We start from the raw sequence: 27438 nt of genomic DNA, 5'->3' as shown, positions 1-27438 counted from the left end.
AATATTTCACGGAAGAGAAAAAAATCTAAAAGCTTTTGGAAAGACAAAACAAAAATAGCAACAGTATCTAACAAAAAAAAAATAATAAAAATCACCTCTTCTATCCCATACCAGAAGGTAAAAGGTCAGCAGAGTTCTGAAGGCAAACAGCTATAATGAAGGATTCTATACAATCACCCAAGCATGCGGGTAAAGTCAAAGAAGGATATTTTGATATGCTTGAGCACCTCAAGCATAACATAACATATATGCAACCTTTCTCAAAAGTATCATTAAAGTATCTACTCTAGTCAACCAAGATACAAATCAAAATTAAAGCTCCAGAATAGGAGAGTCTTGATTAAAGAAGAAAAAGCTAGCAGTAAGCATTAAGTACAGTAAAATGGGGGAATAAATCTTAATTGTTAACTCTTTGATTTTCTCATTAAATGCACATTGAGTGATTGCTGAGTGAATATAAATAAAATCTTTGTTGTAAACATGGCAACAGAATACATTTCCAAGAATACAAATATTTATCAAAAGAGAAGACTAACCTCCAAACTGGGAAAATATTTAAACATATTTAAAGAAATATAAATTATAATATATGTAAACAAATTATAATATCTGTATCACACAAAAAGCTCTCATAAGTTAGTAAGTTGTAAAAGAGAAAAACATCACTTAAAGGAAATTCAAACCAGATGCCCAAATTGTCAAAAACACATTTTTAAAGTTTCGATATTGTTCACTATCAAGGGAATTGAAATTAAAATAATAATAAGACACCACTTGTTAACTCTCAAGTCTTAAAAAGTATGCTATTGAGTAGTGGGAAAAGTTTAGGGCAGTAAGTACTCTTGACTTAACTGAGGGAATATAACTTTGTATCACCTTTCTGAACTTATTAATAACCTTACAATGTTCATTGTATCTAAGTTAAGGAACTTAGCCACAAAAACATTTATAAATATTGGTGTCTTTAGAAAAAGTTCTTAATATTCAAAATTATGAATTTAGTTAAATATATTATGATATGTACATAGTATGTAATACTATTCAACCATTAAAATAATGTTTTGAAGGTTGTTAAATATTGACAGAAATATTCAGGGTGTGTTAGTACATTAAACAAAAACAGCATATTTTAACATATAGTGTAATACGGTTTTACAATACTGAATGCATTAAAATAATGGAAGGAAATATGCCAATATTTAGTCTTCCTTTCTTCCTATGGTACTGTACACTACTTTGACCTGAGCACATGACCATATGAAATTAAGACTAGATTTTCCAGTTTTCCTTGTGTGACTGAGCCCAGAATAATGGAATTTAGATGGTAGTGATGTATAAGACTTCTGGGAATGTACAGAATATTCTTTTCTTTTTTCTGCTTCTTGCTGGAAAGCTGGAGTTGAAGCAGCCATCTGAGACCATGAGGTTAAAGCAATGCTTCAAAACGGCAGCATAGTAATAAGAAAAGAGCCCAGGTCCTGGACACCGTGGATACCACATCAGCCCTTGACTGCTTATCTCAGGGTAAGTAATGTGGGATAGAAATAAACTATAATCGGGGCACCTGGTGGCTCACTCAGGTAATCATCCAACTCTTGATTTTGGCTCAGATCTATGATCTCATGGTTCATGAGATGGAGCCCCATATTGAACTCCATACTGACAGCACAGAGACTGCTTAGGATTCTTTCTCTCTTCTCTCTCTGCCCCTCCCCCCACTCGAGCGCGCACGCTCTCTCTCTCTCTCTCTCTCTCTCTCGCACGCGCGCGTGTCCCTCTCAAAATAAATAAGCATTTTAAAAGAAAGAATTAACTTTTGTAATAGTAAGTCACTGGGATCTTTGTTACAGCAGCCAGACTCATATTCTAACTAACATGCACACTTTCCAAAATTTCTACCTTGATCCCTTATTATTTCATGGGAGAAAATAGTATTAAACAAAGAGAAACAGGGGTTTAATTAAAAGCAGTTAAAAAAAAAAAAAAGGAGTCGGGACAAGACCTAACTTGGACATACATAGTCAAAAAACAAAGCAAAACAAACTACAACCCTTGCCATTGATTATATTCCTTTATTTTGCTTGTTTTTTAAATAAGCGAATTTAAGGCAATAAAAAAATATTTACATCCTGCCTCCGTATTGTGGCTGTCATTTTTTTTTTTTTTTGCTGGATAGCACACAAAATGAAAATTATTTCATCACTGACCAAAATCAGAACAGAGTTAACTTATTAAAATACCTTCCTTCTAAAGATCTAGAGGAAGAGTGAATGTTTGTGATATTCCTTCATTGCCTTCCAATGCAAATCTGAAACATCAGACAGCTAGCTTTAAAGCAGAGAGCCAAAGAGCTATCTTTTGCCTAACATGGCCAGCTGACCTAATCTAGGTTTAACAGTGTGGGCACATACAACCTTGTTCCTCAATGAGGCAATAAAAGTCAAGATTAGGATCACAAGGAGAGAAAGCACGATTTACACACTTTAGATTACTTCTGTTTCATCTTTATACCCTTCCTCTTTTTATTAAAAATTAAAACCAGCAGGAAGTGGAACATTAAATGCTTGACATACAGCTGATCCCCATAGCTGGTATTATCTGTGTTGTCAGAGAAACTGCACCACATAGAAATAGCACATTCTAATGGGAGACCACGCTGACCCATATGAGACACAAATCAATATATACAATAGTTACAAGTTATGAAATGTGAAATGACATATTGAGTGCTGAGTGTTTTAATTGTATACATACAGATATTTATTTAGAAAAATATTTTAATATTTTTAAATGTTCCAGGTCAGATTTTCCTATGAGAGTTTATCCGAAGTTTTCCTTTTAAGGCAATGAGTTGCTGCAAAATATATTAGATATACCAGGAATATGTAACAATAAAGTGAAAAACATCCCTAAGTTTCTGAATGACTAGGCAGACTGCATTTCAGGCACGCTGTATCTTCCTCAACTAAAATTATAAAGGATAAAAGAAAGGCACATTTATAAACAAAAACACATATTTGTTGAATGATAAGCACATTAGCTTTATCTGTTAATTTTAAAGTAAATTAGGGAAAACATAAAAGGCACAAGTGAAAATACAACCATATGAAAAAAATAACACTATGAAACATCTTCTACCTACACTTTTAAGAATTTTTTTAGGCCAAAGTCACAAAGTCAATTTGGGAATGAATTCAGAAGCATTACCTTATTGAACTATCTGTGTAGATCTCTGTCCTTTAGTTGTGTAAAGATTTATTGATAAAATGGGCCCGAAAGTTTAAATAGATCTTATAAATGAACACCTTCATTTTCTATGCACTTTTAAATATCTGATCTTTGCTGCTGTATTATTTACTGAAGGGAATTCACGGTTTCTACAATAAGGTGTTCAAAAATTATTTAATCAAACAAACAGCACAGGAAAAACAAATGCTTTAAAAAGAATATTAGGTTTGGGTGCCTGGGTGGCTCAGTTGGTTAAGCATCTGACTCTTGGTTTCAGCGCAGGTCACAATCTCAAAGTTTATGAGTTCAAGCCCTGCATTGGGCTCTGCACTGACAGTGTGGAGTCTGCTTGGAATTCTGTCTGTCTGTCTGTCTGTCTGTCTCTCTCTCTCTCTCTCTCTCTCTCAAAAATAAATAAATAAATAAAACAAGCATTTAAAACAAAAAAGAATATTAGGCTCACTTACATGACTTCTTATTTTAGTACAAAAAGAGGTCCCAGTGATTTCAAGTGAAAATGGATGCCCAGAAATAAACCACAAGCTCCCTAAAACATATCTTTTCCTAAACTGACCCTGCTTGATAAGCTGTTCTGGACTATGCTTGATAAGCTGCCCTACAGATTCCCAACATCCTTCTGCTTTGATAGCTAAACACAAAGTCTCCAAAGAAACAGGCTGACATTGTTTATCCCAATTCTTACTCAATTTTCAATGCCATGTTGCCCCCAAATAAGATTTTACTCTTAGGCAGGGTTATTAATTTTTTGTGCAGTCATAAATAGAGACACCTGAACAAAGCCCATGGACCAGGGAAGAAGTTGTTGCCTAATGAGCCAAGAGTAACAGGTGATATTCTCACAGAGGAAGCTTAATCTTCTTGCCCACAAATGCTTCCTGATTCTCTGCAGGGAAACGGCTTTATTCAGAAATTTAATGCATGATCCAAACAAGGAAGTTAATTTGGCTTGCTGGGAGACTTCTCTGTGGGAAGAATTGCTACCCAGATTAAGCCTTGGCCAAGCAGTGTTAAGTCTCAAGATGGAACAAATGAATCCATTTTCCTCCTTTTCCTTCCTTCCTTCCTTCCTTCCTTTCCTTTTTCCCTTCCTTCTTTATTTCTTCCTTCCTTCCTTCCTTCCTTCCTTCCTTCCTTCCTTTCCTTCTTTTCTTTCTTTCTTTTTGTAATATTTAAATGCCTGATTTTGAATGACCTAGGTTGGATTCTGAAGATAAATTTAATTTAATATTTGTATTTAAGATATATTGGTTTTGATACTTACTCAAAGCAAGTCTTTGTATTTTCTGGAAGGCTGTATAGGTTAAATATGTAAAATCAACATTTTTTTCTCCAGTTATCTAATCCAGGTCATTTGATAGCTTACTGGTATAGTATTTCAAATAAAAATAAACAAATGTAATATAACCTTAGAGTTAAAAAATGAAATAGAAATGGCATAAAATTAAAATAATCATGCTTCCTATATCTGGTTCTCCCACTAACTTACTCATGACCTAACTGCCTTTATTACTTTTTTAAACATTTTATTATGAAATACAATACCTACTGAAAAACGCACTTAAAATGTACACTTAAACAAAGCATTATACAGTGAATACCTAAAGAAATGGAACAGCGCCAGCATCCCAGTAGACCTCTCGTTGACCCCCTGATCTGTACCCATTCCCAGCCTTGGACCTGCCTTCCATGGTGGTTGTTTCAGTACTTTCTAATGTAATCACTTCATTCTCATCCCAATACTCTGTAGTTTAGTTTCACCTATTTTGTCATTGCTATGTATGTACTTACATCCATTTAATGTTATGCATTATTTTGTGTATAGCTTTCATCAGTAAAGTTGAGACATTCATCATGTTGAGTGTAGTTGTAGCATGTTTTCATCACCATACGATATTCTCTTCTATGCACATAGTATAATTTGTCTTATTTTTTATTATGGGAAAACATACATAACATAAGATATACCTTTTTAAACATTTTATGTGTACAATCCAGTGACATTTAGTACATTCAGTATTGCAATCATCATTACAATTTATAGAACTTTTTCGTCATCCCAAAGAGAAGCTCTGTACCCATTAAATAATGACTCCCCATCCTCCCTTTGCCCCAGGCCCTAGTAGCCACTATTCTACTTTCTGTCTCTATGAATTTGCCTATTCTAAATAACTCATATAAGTGGAATCATCAATATTTGTCCTTTTGTGACTGCCTTATTTCATTTAGCATAATGTTTTCAAGGTTCATCCATGTTGTAGCATTGATACTTTATTTACGTTTATGGTTGAATAATATTCCACTGTATGGATATACCACATTTTGCTTATCCATTCATCTGTGTGCACACTTGGGTTGTTTCCACATTTTGGCTATAACACTGACAATGTTCGTAATAACACTATGAACGTTAGCATATAAGGACCTGTCTTTACTTGCAATCTCTTTGTGTGTATACCTAAGAGTGGAACTGAGGGATTGTATAGTAACTTTATTTTGAACTTTTTGAGGCACTGCCACATTGTTTTCCATAGATGCTGCACCAAACTTTTACATTTTCACCATCAATGCACGAAGGTTCCAATTTCTCTACATAATCTCCTACGCTTATTTTCTGTTTTTTGGTTATTATTGTTTTCTTTGAGATTTGTTTTGTTTTGTTTTTTTGAGAGCCATGCTTATCTGACTGTTGTTGGTATTTGTGTTGTTTCCAGTCTGGAGCTATTGCAAATAATGCTTATGCCTGTTTCCTAGAGTATATAAGAATACATTTCCATGGGGTATATACTTGGCACTAGGATTGCTCATAGGAATGTGCATGCTCAATTTTAGTAGAAAATGTCAAATAGTTTTTCAAAGTGCTTATACCAATTTACACTGCACCAGCCCATTTCTGTGTCTGGTAACTTGCTGCTGTGAAGGTTTTTAATTTTGGCCATCTGGTAGGTGGAGACTGATAGCTCTTCTTGGCTTGAATTTTCATTATTATTATGAGGTTGATCAGTTTTTCATCCATTTATTGGCTATTTGATATTCTCTTACATGAACATCTTATTCACTAATGAATGGTCTGTTCAATGATCTTGTCCATTTTCTCACCAGTACACCTGTCAATTTTTTATGGAGTTTTAGGAGTTACCTATAGGTCCTGTCAAGCTCTTCAACAGTTACATGTATTGCAAATACTTAATTTGTTGCTTATGTGTGCTTGCAGACTTGTTGTTGTTTTTTTTTAAATGCTCATACAGGCTAACTCAAATATTTATTTTTGGTTTTGTTCCTTTGTTCACACAAAAGATAACAAATACTATATTTATTTTTCTGCATCTTGCTCTTTTCCCACCAATTCGCCAATTCCCAGCAATGTGAGTGTGAGTTTCCCCACAGTCCACAAGCATATTGTCATCCCTTTGCATTTTTACCAATCTATTAAGAGTATTTAGTTGTAGTTTTAAATTGCAAATTTTTATCATGAGTAGGGAGTTTCTGCTTCACATGTTTCAAGGCCTTCTATGTCCATGTTTCTTTTGAGTGTTATGGTTTCCCCTATCAAAGGAGGCCCCAGCTACATGAGTACAGTGACATTAAACATTAATGTGCATGTGAAATTCTGGGGGATCTTGATAAAATTCAAATTCTAGTTCAGTAGGTCTGGGCTGGGGCCTGAGATTCTGCATTTCTAACAATCACTCAAGTGGTGCCAAAGATGCAGGTCCAAGAAATATTCTTGATTAGCATGAAGGCCATGAAATAGTCATAGCACCTTAAAGAGAAAATCCAAAGCGAATCATCAAGTAAAATAATCGTTTATTTACAATAATCTAGATTTAGGATGTTATGCTCGAAATACTTTCATATTCGAAATACTTTTGTGGGTGGCTCGTGAAGATGGCATCGTCGTATAAAAATGATTCAACATAATTTTCATGTGTGCAAAGGGAATAGAACTCTTGGAGAAATGCAACATAGTGCATGATGAGCTCCACAGGAGCTCACAGAAAGGCCACGGATATGCTGTTGCATATGTGATTTTCTTAATGTCCTGGGCCGGGAGACACAGACTCGGAGAACTGTTGCAAGAACTATTAGGAAGGCCTGTCCCCATCAGAGTTCCAGTGACTTCACTTATATCAACTTTTGACCCAATGAAACCAAGACATCCCAGACGAAAGTTCAAATGGAAAACCCAAAGAGTTTATGCTTTAAAATGCTATGCAAAAATCTCATTTAAGGTGTAAATTACCTCAAAAGAATGTTCAAGAAGAGCAAAGCCAAATAAGGAAATTTCCATTGGACGATACAACTACAACAGTTGCTGCTATAGGTAATACATACTAAGCATTCACCAAGTGCTCTCTCTCTATTTGTTCACTTTTTCCTTACAACCACATATGAGGCAGGTTTCTCAAGCAGCACTCCACACAGTGAAGGATACGGCAGGGAAACCTAATTATACTTTGTGATCCTCACACATGAAAAGGAATGTATGCCCAGAAAAAAATATTTTCGATAATTTTTCAACTAATAGTGTTTCAAAGTAAAACACGGAAAGGTAGCTCTTTATCTGGAGACGTTAATCCAATGTAATTCTACCTTTCCAATCAGTGATAATTCCTACAGACACGCATATTGAAAGGGAAAAGGCCTTCAAATTTTAAGCATATTTTATTTAAAACTACTGGCGAGGGGGGTGTTTGTTAAGTTTTTTTTTTTCTTTCAAAACATTAAAGAGGCAGGAGTTTTAAAACAATCTTGATAGTGATTCTTATCTGAATATTCCCCTCTCCCTTCCAATTTGTGAATCTCCTCAGAGCAAGGAAAAATAAATCTGGAGGGAAATAAGAATTTCCCAACAACAAGAAAGTCAGTGAGGTGTGAATCTTCTTATTTGGCTTGTAAGTGGTAACAGCAACAACATAACAACAAAAAGCTTGGAGAAAATACAAGATCCTTGACACCAGCAAGAGCTAAGAGTAAGAAAATAAATGACAGAGTGTTCAGTTAAATATCCTTCTCTTAAGCTTGGCTCACATGCTCACACGCTCACACGTGGTTCTACGCCTCTGGACAGTTACCCCACAGGGACAGCACACTATCTTCAAAGGCCAAAGAAGCAACTTTCTCGGCTTACCTCAAAATCCTGCACTGATTTTCAGGTTAACATGGAGGATGAAACTGTCTTGCAGAATACATTTTAAACAGAGTAAAAACAGTTAAACATGAAACAAAAGAAAAACAAACAAACAAGAAATGAAGCTTGACCCGATGCAATAACTCTGACAGCTAAGAAAATAACAGAAGTTTCTGGGACAGAGAGTTGCTGTGAGTCACTGCCTTCAAATACGGATCCCTCCCCCAAGCCGATGGCTGAGTACAAACTCACTGAGAATTCTCATCCACAACCACGAAGTGAGAAAGAAACAAGATGCAGAGGTAGGTGTCCTCATAGTTTTCCTTGTCCGAAGAATAGCAGAAATGCCTCTGAGCCAGGAAAATGGGAGAGAATGATTCTCTTTGAAGCAAGGGCAGAATCCATCAATGCTTCGTCTGAATCGAGAAGGCCAACTAAAGTCTAAGGTTGCCTCCCTATGGGAACAAGAAGCACCCCTTCTCCCCTACATATGCACATGCACACGCATATATACAGTGATATAAACCTGGTAAACCTGGTCTAGGACATTTAGCAAAATGTCAGAAGAGAAAATAGACCCTGGTATTCTAAGAAAGAACAAAAATGACATCAATAGTCCCTCCAGCCTTCCTTTCTAAGCAGAAAAAACTCAAAACATTCAGGTTTCAAACCATCACTTGTGAAGGGAAAACACTTTGGTCTCAGATAAAGAAAGAAAGTCAAGAAGCCACCAATACTTTATTAGAAAAACCATAATGTTTGAAAAGGGGCATTCAGGCAAGATGAAGAAAAGGGCAAAACAACTATGCAAAATATCCCAGTCTAGAGGAAAACAAAGAAAATAAATGCTTTTTATTTATTTTATTTTATTTTATTTTATTTTATTTTATTTTATTTTTTTGAGAGAGAGCAGGAGAGGGGCAGAGGGAGAGGGGGAGAGAGAATCTTAAGCAGATTCCAGGCCCAGCATGGAGCCTGACCCGGGGCTCGATCTCAGGACCCTGAGATCATGACCTGAATCGGAATCAAGAGTTAGACGCTGACTGAGCCACCCAGGCACCCCAAGAAAACAATTTTTAAAGCATCCGGACATAAACAAACAACCCATTTCAGGGAAAGATTAGGTTCTCCTTAGACTGGTGCACAGCAATACTTGGTGCTAGAAGACCATGAAGCAATGGTTACAAATACACCCTAAGAATACTGCATTGAACTAAAGCATTATTCAGCTTCCAGGTAAAACAGTGATGTTGGCAAAAACGAAAGCCCGCGTGAAACACATGTGCCTATCAAACTTTCCTAAAAAAATCTTTTTAAATAGACCATGAGAATGAAATACAGTGAATTCAGAAAAGATGCAAGATAAATATTTTGGGCATGCAATACCATGGTACATGGTGGATGAATAACATTGATTTCACTGAAATAGAGTGCTGATACTAATCACATATGGAAATTATGGTTCTAGGACATTGTGAATGTGTTAAGAATACACAATGTAAACACAAATAACAACAATTAAAACATGGAGGCAGGTGGAGAGGGAGAGACACATTAGGAAGTGAATGTTCTTGTGCTTTATAGGAAGCCAATTAATATAAAATCCAAAATCTAAGGCTCCATCTTAAAATAATAGCTGCAGATTAATCCTATTACTATAAAACTATGTTTTAATCTTTCTCCCTGTATTTATATCTGCATATATGCTTAGAAGTATACTTGGAATGACATTAATCCAATGTTCATGATAGATATTTCTGGGTGGTAGCATTTCAGATGACTTTTTTAAAAAAATCCTAATTTTTGTTTTTGTTTTCATTATCTGACATATAAACAATACATACATATATAAGTGTGTGTTTTACAAAAACAGTGCTGTGCTTTGAAATAAGACTGAAAGCAAATATGGAAAGTTGCTAATACTGATTATCCATCATTTCAAATAAGTTCTTAAATTGAAAGTCCCAATCAACTTTTCTTACTCTTACTTATGATATCTGTAATATTACTAATATCAATATGATGAGGGTTTTTTTTTTCTGTATTTCCCTTTATATTGCTTTCAACAGTGTTTATATATGGAGATATACTTGCATCTTCTAGGTTATTACCTCTGTGAACTCTTGTTATCTGAACATTATAAATCAGGAAACAGCTTTGTCCAAGTACGCCTCATACAGAAGAGACGAGATCAGAACCCAGATCAGTCTCACATCAGTGCCCATGGTATTCACACCATAACATTTTAGGAATAATTTGTGAGAGATAAATACTATGAAATGATTAAATTACCTACCAAATGTCTTTAAATGTGGACTCAGGTTATTTGCCAAACCACCGCCTCCCCCCAACTTGTGAAAATTTAGTTCATCCAACATTAATGATGGTTACTTCCACAGAGCAGAATTTGAAGCAATTTCTTCTCAGCTGTTGGGCAATTTTTGTTTTCCACTTATTACTACCTCTTTAACTGGGATCAGCCCATGTTTCAGGAACCATTGTTACATGTCTATGATCACTGCTTACCTCTTGTTTGTTCTCTGAGTTCCACAATTCTATCCCTGAGAGAATAACTACATTGAAAACAGGGAAGTTACACATACACAGTATCTTCACCACCAGATGTTTGGTATTCAGAGGGAGCACAGATGCAAATGGTGGCAGAGTAGCTATATGTTGATTATGATGTTGGCTGTTTCAGCAATTACATTTAATTTAGCAGAGACTTTATTTTTTTTTTTTATTTCTTGGACTAAAGTTGTCAATTTAAATTTGAGACAAGCAAAGGCATTAAACTTTTGGTGCCTCATTGAATTGGTATGTGGACATATATCTAACTGGTTTACCAACCTCGATTGGTTTCTCCAACCTTGGAGAAAACAGTAGAAAACAATCTGGGAAATGATTCAGAATTTTTTTTTTAATTTTTTTTTTAACATTTATTTATTTTTGAGACAGAGAGAGAGACAGAGTATGAATGGGGGAGGGGCAGAGAGAGAGGGAGACACAGAATCGGAAGCAGGCTCCAGGCTCTGGGCCATCAGCCCAGAGCCCGACGCGGGGCTCAAACTCACGGACCGTGAGATCGTGACCTGAGCTGAAGTCGGACGCTTAACCGACTGAGCCACCCAGGCGCCCCTAGAATTTAATTTTCCAATTTGGGTGTACTCAAAGAAAGAAAAAAAAAAACACGTCTTAATCAGGAATTACTGTTGTTTCAGATTTAATAGCACAGGAATGAGTAAAGTCTTACCAAAACTGTTGTTGAATGAGAAAAAGAAACAACTGTAATCATGGCGGTTGGAATGATTCTGCTAGATTGATTACCCCTATCATAACCATTGATTACCACAATAAAGCCCCTTGTTGACATCTTTCTTTTCTTTCTCTCTTTTGTATCTTCCCATGACATTGTTGGTAATGAAACATACCACATTATCTGCAACAGTGATAATATTACGAAGTCTAATCTTCTAGCTCACACATCTCAAGGCACACAGAATGTGTTTGTTCTCTATACACCGAAAAACTCTACTTCCCAATACTGAAAATACTTGAAAACAATCCAAATATATGTTCTTAGTTATTGGCTCTTGCCCTCTTTCTTCAGACTTGGTTCTTAAGGGGCAAACACTGGCTATTTCCCAAATAGCAGAGCTATTATTTTTGCCCCAAAGACTGGCTTGATCAAAGCTTTTAAAAAATAAAGCCATAAGGTCATAGGCACCTGAGTGATATTGTGCATGATAATATAAAAAAGTTTGAAAGAATGATACCAATGCACGTATCAAACTGTTCTTAGTCATTATTCCTTAGAAATCTTTCCCTGCCCACCTCCTCCCTCTTTCTTCAGAGCCTGTGTAGGTGGAATGTGCTACTTGATAAATGCAGTCTAATTATATAACTTCACTTCTTCTTTTACAAGATGTTATAGCAGGGTTACCTTATTTTGTCCCTGTTATATAATTGGGTTGTAGGACGCTTAAGCCCATACACCTACATAAATATTAATTTTATTTCTATCTTCATTCCAAGATATTTAAGCTCTAATTTTACACTTTTAAGGACAACTTTATCTTTGAATACAAGACACTCTGCCTTGCCTCTTTTCTCTATTAATCAAACAGTTTATAAGTCAAATTCTCTCATGCCCCAGCTATTCTATATGCTGTAAGTCTTGGACGATCTTGTACAGAAGCTTCCCACCTTTCAATCAAAAGAAAGTCAGGAAGTAATAACAATGTAGGGAACAACAACAAAAAAATTAACCACAAACTCAAAGCATTATAAATTGTTTTCCTTAAACTAAATTTAATCTGGTTTTAAGGTTTTCATTAATTTTAAAACATGGGCTTCTAGTTCTATCAAGGGTGAAAATGAAATAAAGGGATTTTGTGATGATACTGGGGATGGGTGTGGACCACAATTGTATGAAGGCACAGAGAGATTAGTCAGATGGCCAGCAGCTTCAGTCACATAACCTACTACTGAAAGCCTTACATGTTAATATAATAAAATTAGCCAAAAAAAGATGAGGAGAATAGACTAAACTTCAACGGGAAAACATGAGAAGAAGTCAGAATGTAATCTTCCCCATCTTTTTTATTCTGACATTTATTCTAAGCAAGCCAAAAGTGAGAAAGGGAATGATGGTTACCACTTTCAGTGAAACTTATTGTAAAAGAAAAAGTTTAAAACAGCAAACAAAACACAATGGTATGGCAACAAACACACGGTTAAAGGAATGTTCAGTATTTTCATCTTGAGTTTAGGTACAACAATGCATTCTACTGTATGACCCGGGGGCTGGTATCTGCTGTGGATAATTTCTTCCATGTTTGCGTGGGTTTGTTTTGCTCTATCAACAGAAGGGGTACAAAATGTGATTGAGGCAGCTGCTGTCTAATTTTTAAGTGCTGCTATAAGACTGAGGCACTTAATCAAGACAGATCACTTACTCCAAACATTATTGACAGAAATACACAAGAATCTCCCACCAGTTTTCACTATCAGAGTAGAAAAGCAAAAGTTGGATTTTAATCCCAGACAGCAGAACTAGCACACACCAGAGGGCAAATGCCGAGGAAACAGGAACTTAAGAACCTTCATCTTAAGAATTCTCATCACTCACGAGGTTTTATTTGCAGAATTCCATCCCCTTATTTTTCCTCAAATTAATCAATCTGTTGAATGATCAGTCTATTTAAAAACATTATTCCCTCATTATACGAAGATGCAGTAACATATGTGCCCAAAGTTCTCCAAACATTGGCAGTATCAGCAATCTCAGAAATTACCACACACCCACCATTACATCACAATCAGTGTCAACCTTCACTGGAATGGAAGTGTGCTAGCATTTTTCCAGTTTCCTAACTTTGTCAAATTCCTGAAGAAAATATTTCCAACAACAACAAAAATTATTTAAGGAAGAAAATATAGTGTGTATTTCAGCAAGTAGAGGAGGAGGAAAAGAAATGGAGTGAAAAAGTAAATACAATTTGATTAGAAAGGTGATTTCAAGAGAAAATCTGTTTGCACACACCAGTGTTCTAAACCTAAGTGTGTGAATCTGGTTTAAAATGTTTTGCAAAACCCCCAGCAGCATTTGATTTTAGTATTAAATGGTTGTTTTGGTGGAGGTTGGTTAGTAACCATTCTGGCCATGACGCTAAAAAGCATTACTTTCAATTTGAACCTGGACTGACCCAAAATACAGGTAAATTTTACCACTGATTTGGTACCAAAACAAGTGTCATTTTCAACTTGAATCTACAATCATAACATCCAACAACTCATAGCTCAGGAGAATTAAAAGCTGAATTTTTTCAGAATATTTTCTACATTTCACAAAGAAAGAATGTTTAAATCATTATTTATTCCTCAAAGCCTACTAATTTTGAAAGTTTATTTTGCCATATGCCTGAAGTAGTATTCAGAAGAGGAAGTCAAAATATAATGTTAAAATGAAATGAACATTCCTTGATCTTACTGAGCTGATGTGATGAAAGCCAAAAATCTGTCTTCATATCCTTCGGATAGAGATACAAAACATGTTTCAATTTTGACTAAATGATAGAAATAGTAAGCAACAAAATCAGCTTTTGAAAAAAAATAGTAAGCAACAAAATCCATTTTTGAAAAACCAGTAAGCAGAAAATCCATTTTCTTTATTACTCCACTGCTATATTTTACTGTCATTCTACAAATAAAAATAACAGCTCTGTAGTCTCTTCACAAAGCCCTTTGATGTGCCTTATCACATTTAATTTAATTCTCAACATTCTCCCACAACAGGAAGTATTATTCCCATTTTGCATACAAAGATATTGAAAGTAAAGTTGAATGATCTACCTAAGTGCTCAGAACCAGTAAGTGGCAGAACTAGACCTGAATATTTCTCCTTCCTCTTTTGTTATGTGGTCACCATAAGAATATGACTAGGCTGGCCATGAGGCGGGGGCCATGTGAGAACCCAACCAAGTTCAATGACACCACCTAGCTAACCCATAGCCAACTGCAGATGCATGAATGAGCCCTACTGAGACACGTTTGGACCAGCAGAGCCACCACAACTATATTGAAAAAAAAAACAAAACTGTAAGTGGTTGTTTTAAGCCATGAAGTCTGGGAATGGCATGTTACATAGCATTGTTGTGGTGATAGTCAACTTGATACACAATTTAAAGTTGTCAACACAAAGAGCCTCAGCATTGGCACTGACTGAGCAAAAAGAATCCAGAGGCTCAACAGCACATAAACACATCATTTGATAAATAAAGTAAGGGACTCAAAATGTTAGGCAATCTTCCGTAGATTCTACATAACTATCCAGGTCAATATGGTTAATTTTACAATAAAAAAAAAGTAATTTTGCACCCTACTCCAGTGATTTATTTCTCCCATGACACATGTATGATTTCTTAATAATGATTATAGGGAAAAAATAAAAATAATAAACAACAGTTCAAAAATCACTAAATACTGTTCCTGCTACCTTGGCACATGCTTTTATTCTTAAGAAACTGTTGCCTGAAAAAATATTATGCCTTTGTTAATAATATTGTAATAATTTAGCAAATGTGGCTGCAAATAGAGATATGTACTTAAGCTCCAAAATTCTGTTTTAGAAATGACTTATGTGAGCACAGTACAGAATCAAAAGCAATGTTAAGCACAAGACAACATTAAGATATACACTTGGGAAGGGCACCTGCGCTGCTCAGTTGGTTAAGTGTCCAATCTGACTTCAGTTCAGGTCATGATCTCACGGTTCGTGGGTTTGAGCCCCATGTCGGGCTCTGTGCTGACAGCTCAGAGCCCAGAGCCTGCTTTGGATCCTGTCTCCTCTCTCTCTGCCCTTCCTCTGCTTGCTATCTCTCTCTCTCTGAAAATTAAATAAACATTAAAAAAAAATAATAAAAAAGATACACACTTGAGATATACCCAGCTAATAGTAGTGCTCCAAAAACATTTTCAAAAAGCATACTTAAAACAATGAAAATGCTTTTGAGAGTCTGGCCTCTACATTCCACCAAACTTCCCTCCTAGCTAAAAATGTGTAATGACCTCAACTTAGTTAGAAATTATCAGTGATATCATTATTTGGATATTAAATAGCTCCGCCACCCTTTGGCACGTCTTAAATGATACTTCATCATTCTGTTGTAAAAGGAAAATTTTTTTTTAACTAGACAATTCCAACAGTCACAACTACACTAGTGCTATCATGTGCCAGATTCAGGGCCAAGTATTTGACATGCATTTGTTCATTTAATCCTCACAACTGTCATATGGGATAGATATTGCTATTCTCATTTTATGGATAAGAAAACAGAGACTGTCCAAAATCACACAGCTAATAACTTGTGTAATTTGTGGAGCTAAGATTGAAGCCAAGTAGTATGCCTGCCGTCAAACCCCATGCTCTTAAACTTTTAGAATCACACACAGTGTCAGGCAAACACCAAGTTATTCTCAACATGGCCAGGTCCTGGACATAAGTCCAGGGGAGGAAGAATCTCCTCTCTGAGAGAAGAGTTGGAGAATCAGGATCCATATCTTACAACTTCCTCCTGAATCATCCCCTGCCCCTGATAATGCACCCTAACCACAAATGTTGGGCACTTACATTGAATTGCTTTATTTCCCAGAGCAACAGGAAGAAAGCACCAAAATTTTTTAGAAATTTTATATCTGTCTCTTGCTAAGGTGAAAACACCCTTTGATGCCAATAAATATTGACCTTCTGTATCAAATTAATGAAGAATCCTGATCAAGCACAAAAAGGAAATTATAGATATAGATATAGATATAGATAGATATAGATATAGATATATAGATATAGATATAGATAGCTACCCATAACTTAGTTAACAAGCATTGAATTCTCAAATTTTGCCTTATATAACATAGACACCCAAACTTCTACTGAATTTAACTGAGTAAATCAATGCTCTCATTTTCGAGGAAATAACCTCAGCATTTAAAATCAGACTATTTAATGTTACAATTTGAAATATCAGACCAACTGAAAATTTTGTTGACAATATAATACTCAGCATCTCCTTACTAATGAAGTGATTTTGATTTCTCAATTACCCCAGAGTCTAAGCTAATGATTAAGTTATTGAATATATCAGGCACATTTTTAGGCGCTATAGACATTGACTAATTTGTCCCCATTTAACAGGTGAGGGAATTGAGGCTTAGAGAGATTAAGTAACTTATTCAAGTTCACCTAGGGCAGTCAATTTAAAATGCTAAGTCTATTACCTCTCTACCTCATTAGTGCCAGAAATTTGGAGGAATACTAGAAATTCAAAAAAAATGCAGCTAGGCACTTAGGTACCTAAAAGGGCCCATCACACTGAGTTTTCCAATGAGTGAAGGCAATTCTAAATTTGATTCTTTCCTGCTTAGTCCCATGCTCTAAGCTGTGTCTTGCTGTTTCTCTTCCCTCACTGGAGTTTTCATAAAACGAGGACATCGTGGATTATAAATTCCCCTTTCCTCTAGGAATCTGGGTGTTTCTTGTGCTAAAAAGAGAAGGAAAAAGATCCAGCTGCTACCAGGAAGAAAGCAACTTCAGGGTGCCTGGGTGTCTTGGTCAGTTAGGCGTCCAACTCTTGATTTCATCTCAGGTCATGATCTCTTGTTTCATGAGTTTGCGCCCTGCATTGAGCTCTGTGCTGACAGTGCTGGGCCTGCTTGGGATTCTGTCTCTGTCTCTCTCTACTCCTCCCCCCGCTCACAGGTGCTCTCTTTCTCTTTCTCTCAATGAATAAACAAATAAACATTAAAAGAAGAAGAAGAAGAAGAAGGAGGAGGAGGAGGAGGAGGAGGAGGAGGAGGAGAAGAAGAAGAAGAAGAAGAAGAAGAAGAAGAAGAAGAAGAAGAAAGAGAAGAAGGAGAAGAAGAAGAAGAAGAAGAAGAAGAAGAAGAAGAAGAAGAAGAAGAAAGAGAAGGAGAAGAAGAAGAAGAAGAAGAAGAAGAAGAAGAAGAAGACGACAGAGAAGGAGAAGAAGAAGAAGAAGGAGAAGAAGAAGAAGAAGAAGAAGAAGAAGAAGAAGAAGAAGAAGAAAGAGAAGAAGGAAGAGAAGAAGAAGAAGAAGAAGAAGAAGAAGAAGAAGAAGAAGAAAGAGAAGAAGGAAGAGAAGAAGAAGAAGAAGAAGAAGAAGAAGAAGAAGAAGAAGAAGAAGAAAGAGAAGAAGGAAGAGAAGAAGAAGAAGAAGAAGAAGAAGAAGAAGAAGAAGAAGAAGAAGAAGAAGAAGGCGGAGGAGGAGGAGGAGGAGGAGGAGGAGGAGGAGGAGGAGGAGAAGAAGAAGAAGAAGAAGAAGAAGAAGAAGAAGAAGAAGAAGAAGAGGAAGAAGAAGAAAATAACTGCAAGTGCTCTGCCAGTGATTCTAGTTAATAATACAGCCTTGTATACTTGAAAGTTGCTCAGAGATCTTCAGCATTCTCACCACAAAAAAAAAAAAAAAGAGGGTTAACAATACGAGGTGATGGATGTGTTTGTAATCTTGATCTTTGCAATTATTCCACAGGGTGTGTGGAAATCAAATCATCATGTTGTGTATTTCAAATATATATAACTATGTCTGTCAATTATCTGTCCTTGACAAAATTAGAAAAAATAAGAGTTCTCAGTCAGAGATATCTGGGGGGCTACCAGGATGACCAATACTTAGATATTTGTATTTTGACATAATATGTTTACTGATGAATCTCAGTGACTGATAACTAATTCATCTCAATACTAATTAGAATATTCATACCCTCTGCATCAGAAGGAAAGCAAGTTTTCTGTCTCAAGGTTAAGGACAGAGATGGGATCTTAGAGGAAGGAAAGGGGTGTGATTGACGTATGCTCTCTTGCCCTAACTAGTTTGGTTAGACATCCCCTTCCTACTCTGCTAGCATGGTTTCTGACCCTTCAACTTAGTGAAGAGATAAGGGGAGGCAGGGAAGTTCTACCCTGACTGCTCTAGCAGTAAACAAAATTACACTCTGTATGCTTGCAGGTGTTTAAAATGAGGTCTCTGTCTTTGTCTTTATCTCCGTCTCATTCTCCATTTTTTCTCTCATGCTTTTGTGGGTTCTTCAGAGACCTCTACCTTGGGTCAGGTCTCAGAGGTAAAGCCTAAGACAGTGATTCTTGTGGAAATGATTTTTGGGGGAGAGCCCCTGGAAGAAACCTCAGAGGGACTAGGAGTACCAAGTTGGGACAGGAGAAAGAGCTTGGCAAAAATGCTGTTTTGGCTGAAGTTTAGAGTTCAAGTTCAGTCTCAGTCTGATCCCGTAGAGAGTCTGGAGCGTGCACTGCAGCACGGAGGTTGTAAGGCCTTGAGGCAACATGGCTGAGCTTTTATACCTCTGCGCTTTCAGTCACTGGCCATGGCAGCCTCCAGATTGGTGGCAGGCATGCACTACAAAGCCTTCCTGGCCGCGGGGGCTCCTGTCAGTCAAGGGCAGTCCTCCAGACAGTGGGTACAGCTGTGAGTGGCTAGTGGCCGGTACCCACAGCTGCTTGAGGATGGTAAAGAAGACAGAGACAGAGCAATAATGGAATCTGCTAACCCCACTCCCGTGACTACAGCTGTTTTGCCTGCAGCTCTTTTGATGGGCTTGATGCCATTTTCCTGTAGCTCATCTTTTATTCCTTCCCCAGCACTAAGGACAGATACCCTACCTTTGCTCTGCTCTGCTCTGCTCACCCCTCCTGGTAGCCCTTTGGAAATGATATAAATAGACCCCATGCTGGCTATAGGCTAACCTGAAAATGGTCCTATTGGACTCTGCCTCATTACACTAGAGGTGTATGATAGGGATCAGTACCAACTCTCCCCAAGGGTCCTTCATCAGGCTCCACTCTCCACTTTCTCAGCCTCTCTAAGCCTCTCAGCTATGCTGGGTGATCTTCAGGAAAAAATGCAGCAGACATTGTCTTCATGCCTTGACCAAAACTGGCACAAGAAGAGTCCTGTTGTGACTTCCTAATAGGTTAATTTGAATATTTTCCATACAACATACTCTTTTTGAGTGATGGGGCACCTAGGGGTTACATGATTGTGTGGTACACCCCCAAAATTACTATATTAAACCTCAGGAAAATCAGTGTAATGATTTTGTGCTAAAGCAGGTACCATTGTAAGCTCTGCGAGATACCAGAAACTTAAGATTTGGAAAAATGGTATGTATCAATGGTGAAAAGTTGGAAAAAAAAACAAACTGGCTAATCTTGGATTTAAGCAACAACAGAGCAGTGGTGACTGTTGGGAACATAGTCTGAGAATTATTGACGTGTCTGATTATACCAGTTGACCGCAAATACTTACTCTAGTAGTACCTTTGTACCAAGACTTCCCTACCCTTCTCCACCTACACCCATAAAAAGTACACTTTTCACCATTTTGTTGGACCTTTTCCGAAACAAATAAAAACATAGAGTGACAATACTTGTTATTACCCAAAATTAGAAACAAATGTCTCTCAGCTGGGAACTGAATAAATGGAACATGGTGTATCCATGCAATGAAATACTACTTAGCAGTAAAAAAGGAATGAACCACTGACAAATGCAACAACATGGATAAATCTCAAATGCGTTATGCTACATGAAAGAAGCTAGATTCAAAAGGCTACATATTGTATGATTCCATTTTTATGAAATTTTGGAAAAGAGAAAATTGTAGGAAAAGAAATCAATCAGTAGTTGCCAGCTACTGAGGGAAAGAGCTACAAAAGGGTATGTGTGAATTTGGAGAGTGATAAAATTATTCAAATGTTGATTACGGTGATGGTTACAGGACTACATACATTGGTTAAAACTTACAGAACTGTAGACTTAGAGGTAAATTTTATTCTCTCAAATTATACCTAAATTTTAAAAAGAATACATGTCTTAGTAATAAGCCTATTGTTACATAAACCAAAATAATACTCATTAAGATCACAGCATAATTAATATATTTCTTGATCACTTTAAAAAAACCTGCCCACTTTTTTTCCTGACCACTTTTAATTTGCAAGCATCAGAATCCTGAATTCTAAGACAAATTTCAAAATATTTTCTCAAGAAATTAATTTTAATCTATGATAAATTCCTCTTTATGAATAATTAATCCCAACTCATATAGATCAAATTGTTAATTTATTGAAAATCCATTTAAAGCAGCTCTCCCCACCAAAAATAATCAATCCAACTACATACCTGTTTTAATAGGTCCCAATGATTCTTTATTTTTAAGTTTTTAAATGTTTATTTATTTTTGAGAGAGAGACAGAGCACAAGTTGGACAGGGGCAGAGAGAGAGGGAGACACAGAACCCCAAGCAGGCTCTAGTCTCTAAGCTGTCAGCACACAGCCCGATGCAGGACTCAAACCCACAAACCATGAGATCATGACCTGATCCAAAGTAGGTTGCTTAACCAACCAAGCCATTCAGGTGCCCCTCAATGATTCTTTTACAATGAAATTGCTCAAACTTTGTGTGTCAGACCTGTTCTAATGACCCAGGAGCAGGGGAAAGCCAAACTGAGCCCATCCTTTTCTGATTTCTTTCTTATGGGAAGTCTTTATTTTATTGTTTTATGGGAAGTCTTTATTGAATCTACATTTCTGGGACTGAGAAAGGAGAGCTGGCACTAGGCAGGAAAAGGTTGAACCCAAGACCTATTTCTTCAATAAGTGAATGAAATTCATACCCCACACTTTTTCCTATGACTGAGCTCACCAGTTCCAAAGCAAATGTAAATTCACAATAAGGGAAAAGGATAGAACCGGATCAAGAGTACCCAAGTCAGTAGCAAAGATTTTATGGTATTGACACAGTCTGTTCTCCAGGGAAGCTCCACAACCAATCAATGCTTTTCATGGGGTCCAAGGATCTATGAAGAGAATTATAATCACTTCCTTTGCTTTGTGGCAGAGTTCAGTCAATAGCACAGAGGGACCATTTTCAGGAGACGATGAGAAACCACCAAATGAAGATTAAAAGGCTCAAATACTGCAACAGTGAGGAATGGGCCATTTTTCTAAGCCTTAATACACTCTTTGTAAAAAGCATACTTTAATTAATATGGGGAAATTTCAGTATAATGAGTTAATATATTTAATAATATAATATTTAACAATATAATGTCTGTATATATATGAGAAATATAGAGATTGCATATAATAAACTTTTTTTAATGTTTATTTTATTTTTGAGAGAAGGAGAGACAGAGCAGGGAAGGGGCAGAGAGACGGAGACAGAAGATGGGAAGCAGGCTTTGCACCATCCGCACACAGCCTGATGTGGGGCTTGAACCCATGAACTGTGAGATCATGACCTGAGCCAAAGGCAGATGCTTAACCAACTGAGCCACCCAGGCATCCCTAGATTGAGTATAAACTTGAGTAAATCCAACTTACACTTTACTTAACAGCTGAAAAGTATGCACCTTGGTTCAGGGAACTGTATGCATAAAAATCTTTTTTTTTTTTTTTTTAACAAGTCTGATGGGCGTTCTGAATGACCTTCAAGCTTGATTCCCTTTAATGAGTGGCATCACCTTGTGCATATCTGTGTGTGTGGTGGGAGGTACTCATCCAATATTGCCAGCTACTTGGGGGCCATACCTTTGTCTTTTTTTCTGTCTCCCAAACCCCTCACACAGGCACATAACACATGAGTTCCAACAAGTCTGGAATGAATCAGTGAAAATGCAATGGTTGAAATAACCCATAAGTATTGATAGTGGGAGTTAACATTTATTGAGTGCTTGGCATGCATGGTCACTGCCCTGCACATTCCATGCATATGGTCTTACTGAATCCTCACAGCTTATGAAGTAGGTACCATTATCATCCCCATTCTACTGGGAGGTTAAAAGGGTTAAGTACACAGTGATACATGATGGAGCTTAAATTCAAACCCAAGCAGTCTGTCCTTGAAGTCAGTTATCCTAACTATTACATAATATTATCTCACTAATTATATTAGACTACAATATTCACAGACAACGTAGATATACACAAATGTCACATTTTGCCCAATTCTTATAAAATGACTACCATATGAGTACATATTTAGTACTATCCTTTCTAATTTTCTTTCTAATTTCCTCTAATTTTCTTTCTAATTTGTCCAAAATGAAACAAACTATTATGTAAAGATCACTCGAGTACCTGGTTATTTCGAGACTTAGTTGATGAACCTATTCTCAGCAGATTTTATTCATTTTATCTGCAAGTTTTAAATGACATGTTAGCCTTTCTGGCCCACGTTTTGGGCTAAAGATAGCAATTATGCTCTACAGGTGAAGGTCACTTCGGGGAATGCTCCATCTAAAAACTAGGACTTTTAGAGACATCTGGAAAGAGAACACATGGCTGTCTTTAGATTTTAGGCTCAATATACAAAATCTGGTTTCAGTTACAATTCTATTTGTCCACACCCTTTCAGGAAAGCATTTATTCAGTAAGGCATCCTTCTTAATGTTCTCAGAACAAACATAGTCCTTCTGTTAGCAATATTAGACTTTTCAAAACACAATATTTGTTATAATCAAATTGAGAGAAAAATTGACCCGTTCAAATAAATGTTCTATTTATTAATGCATAGATTACATTAATTTCCACATTAATCTTCTTTTTACTAGAAACTCAGAAGCAGGAATGAGAGTTATTATGGGCATTTGTCTGAAGGATTCCATTATACTGCTCCACAGAAAAGGATGGAGGGGAAAAAGCAACTGTGAGGTTGACTGCATGGATGGTCCCATGTATCTCTGTCTTTTGCCCTGTGGTGACTTTGCCATTTCTCCTATCAAGAGAGAGTCTATTCCTCCTCCACTTAAATCTGGCTGACCTGTGACTTGTTTTAACCAGCAGAATGCATCCCAAGTGACACTGTACCAGTTCCGGTTTAGGACTCACCATGCCTACGTGCTTTCCATACTTTTACTTTCTCTCGCTCTCCCCCTCCTTCCTCCCTCTCTGTGTCTCCCTCTCCCTCTCCCTGACTCTCTCCCTCTCCTTCTCCCTCTGTGTGTATGTGTGTTCACTCAGAGCCCTGTCTCTGCTTTCTGAATAGTCTATTCAGTTTAGGGTGAGAGATAATTAAGTTAGGGAAGAGCTGAAGTATTCCAGCCAACAGAAAACCAACCCTTTAAACCAGAGCTGCTTAGCAGATTCATGGCTGACCATATACAGAAGGGAGTCAACCAAGGCCAGAACAACCCAGGCTAGCCCACCTTAAATTACTGACCCGGAGAATTGGCACCCAATAAATGGTTGCTGTTTAAGTCAGTATGTTTCAGGATGGTTTGTTACCTAGCAATAGCTAACTGATAAAGTCTCTGTTATGAGAAATATAATAACAATAACTCAAACAATATTTTTTAATGTTTATTTATTTTGAGAGAAGGGAGAGGCAGAGGAAGAGGGAGAGAGAACCCAAGCATGAACCGTGAGATCATGACCTGAGCTGAAATCAAGTCAGACTTTTAACTGGCTGAGCCACCCAGATGCCCCTGAAACAGTATTTTAAAATTTGTATCAGTCTTTTAAACACCATTTATGAAATATTCATATCCCACAGAAGAAACTATATTGTCATTTAACAGAAAGTATACTAATGTAATCTTAATTTATTTCCTTTGATATATTATTTATATATTCCTAATTCTCAAAAAATGTGTTGCATTGAACTGGATATCTCACAGTCTTTAATAACACTGTTTTATGAGAAGAGTATTAATAGAAAAAAAAATTTAGGCTCTGTCTGGGTTGAAGAACAATAAGCATATTTTATTATAAAATCCTTAACATTTTTTACAAAAAATTTAATATATTAATTGCAAAATCTAAGGACAACTATCATGTTCTTAAAAGCATTAATCAAGGACGCACCTAGGTAGCTCAGTTGGTTAAATGTCCAACTCTTGATCTTAGCTCAGGTCATGATCGCACAGTTTGTGGGATCGAGTCTTGCATCTGGCTCTGCACTGGCACTGAGGTGCCTGCTTGGGATTCTCTCTCTCCTTCTCTCTCTGACCCTCCCCAACTTGTTCTCTCTCTCTCTCTCTCTCTCTCTCTCTCTCTCTCTCTCTCAAACTAAATAAATTTTTAAATAATGTTAAACAAGTTTAGGGCAATGGCATTCATTGTTAATGGCTTTATTTGGGGGGTTTTTTGAGCAGTGATTTGCAATAAGAACATTTTATATTTCTATCCAGTATTTGTGTAAATGTATACATATTTATATACATGTATACCTGGAAATCATCTCAAAACAATATTTATCCTGTCTCTAGTATTTCCTAGTACAATCTAGTATAATCTATTCTGTTTTTGTTTTGGTTTGGTTTTTTTTAATGCTGGTCTCCAACCAATAAAATGATTTCACAACCTACTCATGGGTCAAGACCTCTAGTTTCAAAAACACTGGCTTATGAGTTAGTTTTCATCTGCTATGAATCACAATCATTGGGAAATATTTTCATGATAAAGTACTTGCCTAAGGGTTGAGCTGTTCTTTGCTCACTGTTAAGACTTTTTCTTCATTCTTGGTGGTCACAGGTAGTTTTTCCAATACAGCAATGACAACGATTAACAACTACCTTGCACTTCTGAGATCACAAAGCATTTTTCATATTTATTACCTCAACCTCCATTGGGTTAATTGGCAAAGGAAACACAATGTTTCACAATTAAGTTCAATTCTAGGTAGATTGGTAATTTTATTATCCAAGATAAAATGAACCTTCAGCAAATAAGACACATCACACCATTTTCCCATGTCTTGGTAATTTGGTTAGTTTTGAAGGTGTGATATGCAAGGGTCTTCTGGAAAAGGTGCACATTATTTGAACCAAAAGTCTTCTCCTGGTCATATAAAATAAGTTAACCATGTTAGATTGCAGTTTTCAAACTGCTGTAAAATTTGCCACGTTGAACAGTGATCAAAAGACGTTACAAAGCCAAATTTCTATAGTCGGCAAACAATTATAAGCCTACATGTAAGTACAGACTTTTCTTTCTTAATAAGTAAGACTCAGAAGAGAGGGGTCTGATTTTCAGCCACATCCTCACAAATTCTACCAAGCCACTCATGTTGCCAGTGTTTTCTTGATTACTTCATTTTGAACAACAGAACAATAATTGGGGAAGATATCTTACCCTGAAATTACCTCAATTAATCTAAGTTTAGATAAATTTAGAGATTCTTTACTTAAAGAGAAATAGTATAACAGCATAAAAAAATAACATAGATTTAGGAAGTATTCCCAACTGAGCAAGACCTCACAATTGCATATGCTTTATATAAATTAAAGGGGCCTTTTCAGGATCACTTTAAAAATCAATATAATAAGTGGTTTCACAGATTCCGCCCAATATATGCAGGATTAATGGCAAAAAAAAATCTTATCCTACTTTATGCAAATGATACTTATAGCTTGGGCTAAAATTTCCCATGGTTGTATCATACAGGGTTTCTAAGATTGGAACATCTCAAACAATATAAGCAGGAGTGGATAACATTTGTTCTGGAAAACTCTATTAGATGACTCCCAAAGATGCTTGAGTGGTAACAAAGGCAGTGTCCCCAAAAGTCATTTGAAGGTTTGAGGGTAAAATGTTCTCTGAAACGAGTAAGATAAAAGCTATTCATTAAAAAGCTATTGCTTGATATTATACATGATTCAAATACATATGTAACAGAAACTGCTTCCTGTCAACACTCATCTCTTCTTTGTGAATATAATCCTAATTTCATTCAGATCAGCAATACATTCAGCCCCTGCAATAAATTATAATTTGTTCAAATTGCTGATGCTCAGCCATGATGGCAAATTATAGTCACCTGGGAATAATTAGGGTGGTCTGGGATTGGTGGCAGTGTAGCCCAATGGGTCCAAAGAGAGTCCAGAAAAAGACCCACACATATAAAGCTACTTAAACAGGGCTGCCCAGATAAACCTGGACATATGTTCACCTAAATATAACCAACACGGAACAAAACTATAATGTCACCATAGATAACTGTTTTATCTTAAGCTTATCAAACTGATACTAATTTTACCCTTGAGAGGAAGACCTGGAATAAAGGTTGGTCCCTCCATTCACTTCTCCTTCACATAGTAGGTGTCCTGGCCAATAAATTTCTACACTCAGTGCTCTATACTACAGAGGTAAATGAGGGATAGTGAGAGGGTTAATCAAGTGAGGATTCAATTGGCCTTGGAATGCTAATGAGATATTATTAAAAGCAACCTTAGAAACAGTATAGTCTAGCTGTGTCAGCTATTTAATAAAACTGAAACCTTCTTCAAAGCAAAGCTCACATTTATTCTAATGTTATTTTAGATCACTAGATCCAAATTAGCCATTGCCCATTTAAAGGACCTGCTTTTCATCTTTTTTTCCTCTATCCCAATGCTGTGCAGGTAAAATAGAAAGGAGAGGCCGTATATGAGTTTCTTGGCATTAGTGACCCTGCACAGCTCCAACACAGGATTCACTAAAGGGTAGACATAGTTTTATCAAGTGAAACCAGCAGTTCCACACCATCTGA

General features: G+C 36.6%; 1 protein-coding gene and 1 long non-coding RNA gene across 2 annotated transcripts in view; one reads left to right on the top strand and one right to left on the bottom strand.

Annotated features, from left to right (window-relative positions):
- Nucleotides 1–27438, bottom strand: part of PLCB1 (phospholipase C beta 1) — a 697918-nt gene that overhangs the window by 558242 nt on the left and 112238 nt on the right. The gene's annotated exons all lie outside the window — the stretch shown is intronic.
- LOC122215804 overlaps nt 1–27438 on the top strand; it is an 88569-nt gene that overhangs the window by 49842 nt on the left and 11289 nt on the right. The window contains exon 2 of the long non-coding RNA XR_006200537.1: nt 1394–1524. This is a non-coding gene — a long non-coding RNA (uncharacterized LOC122215804). The remainder of the gene's footprint in view (nt 1–1393; nt 1525–27438) is intronic.

Source organism: Panthera leo, chromosome A3 (assembly GCF_018350215.1).
Source record: "Panthera leo isolate Ple1 chromosome A3, P.leo_Ple1_pat1.1, whole genome shotgun sequence".
In the NCBI taxonomy this organism is placed as follows: domain Eukaryota; kingdom Metazoa; phylum Chordata; class Mammalia; order Carnivora; family Felidae; genus Panthera; species Panthera leo.
This window is presented reverse-complemented; position numbering and strand designations above follow the sequence as displayed.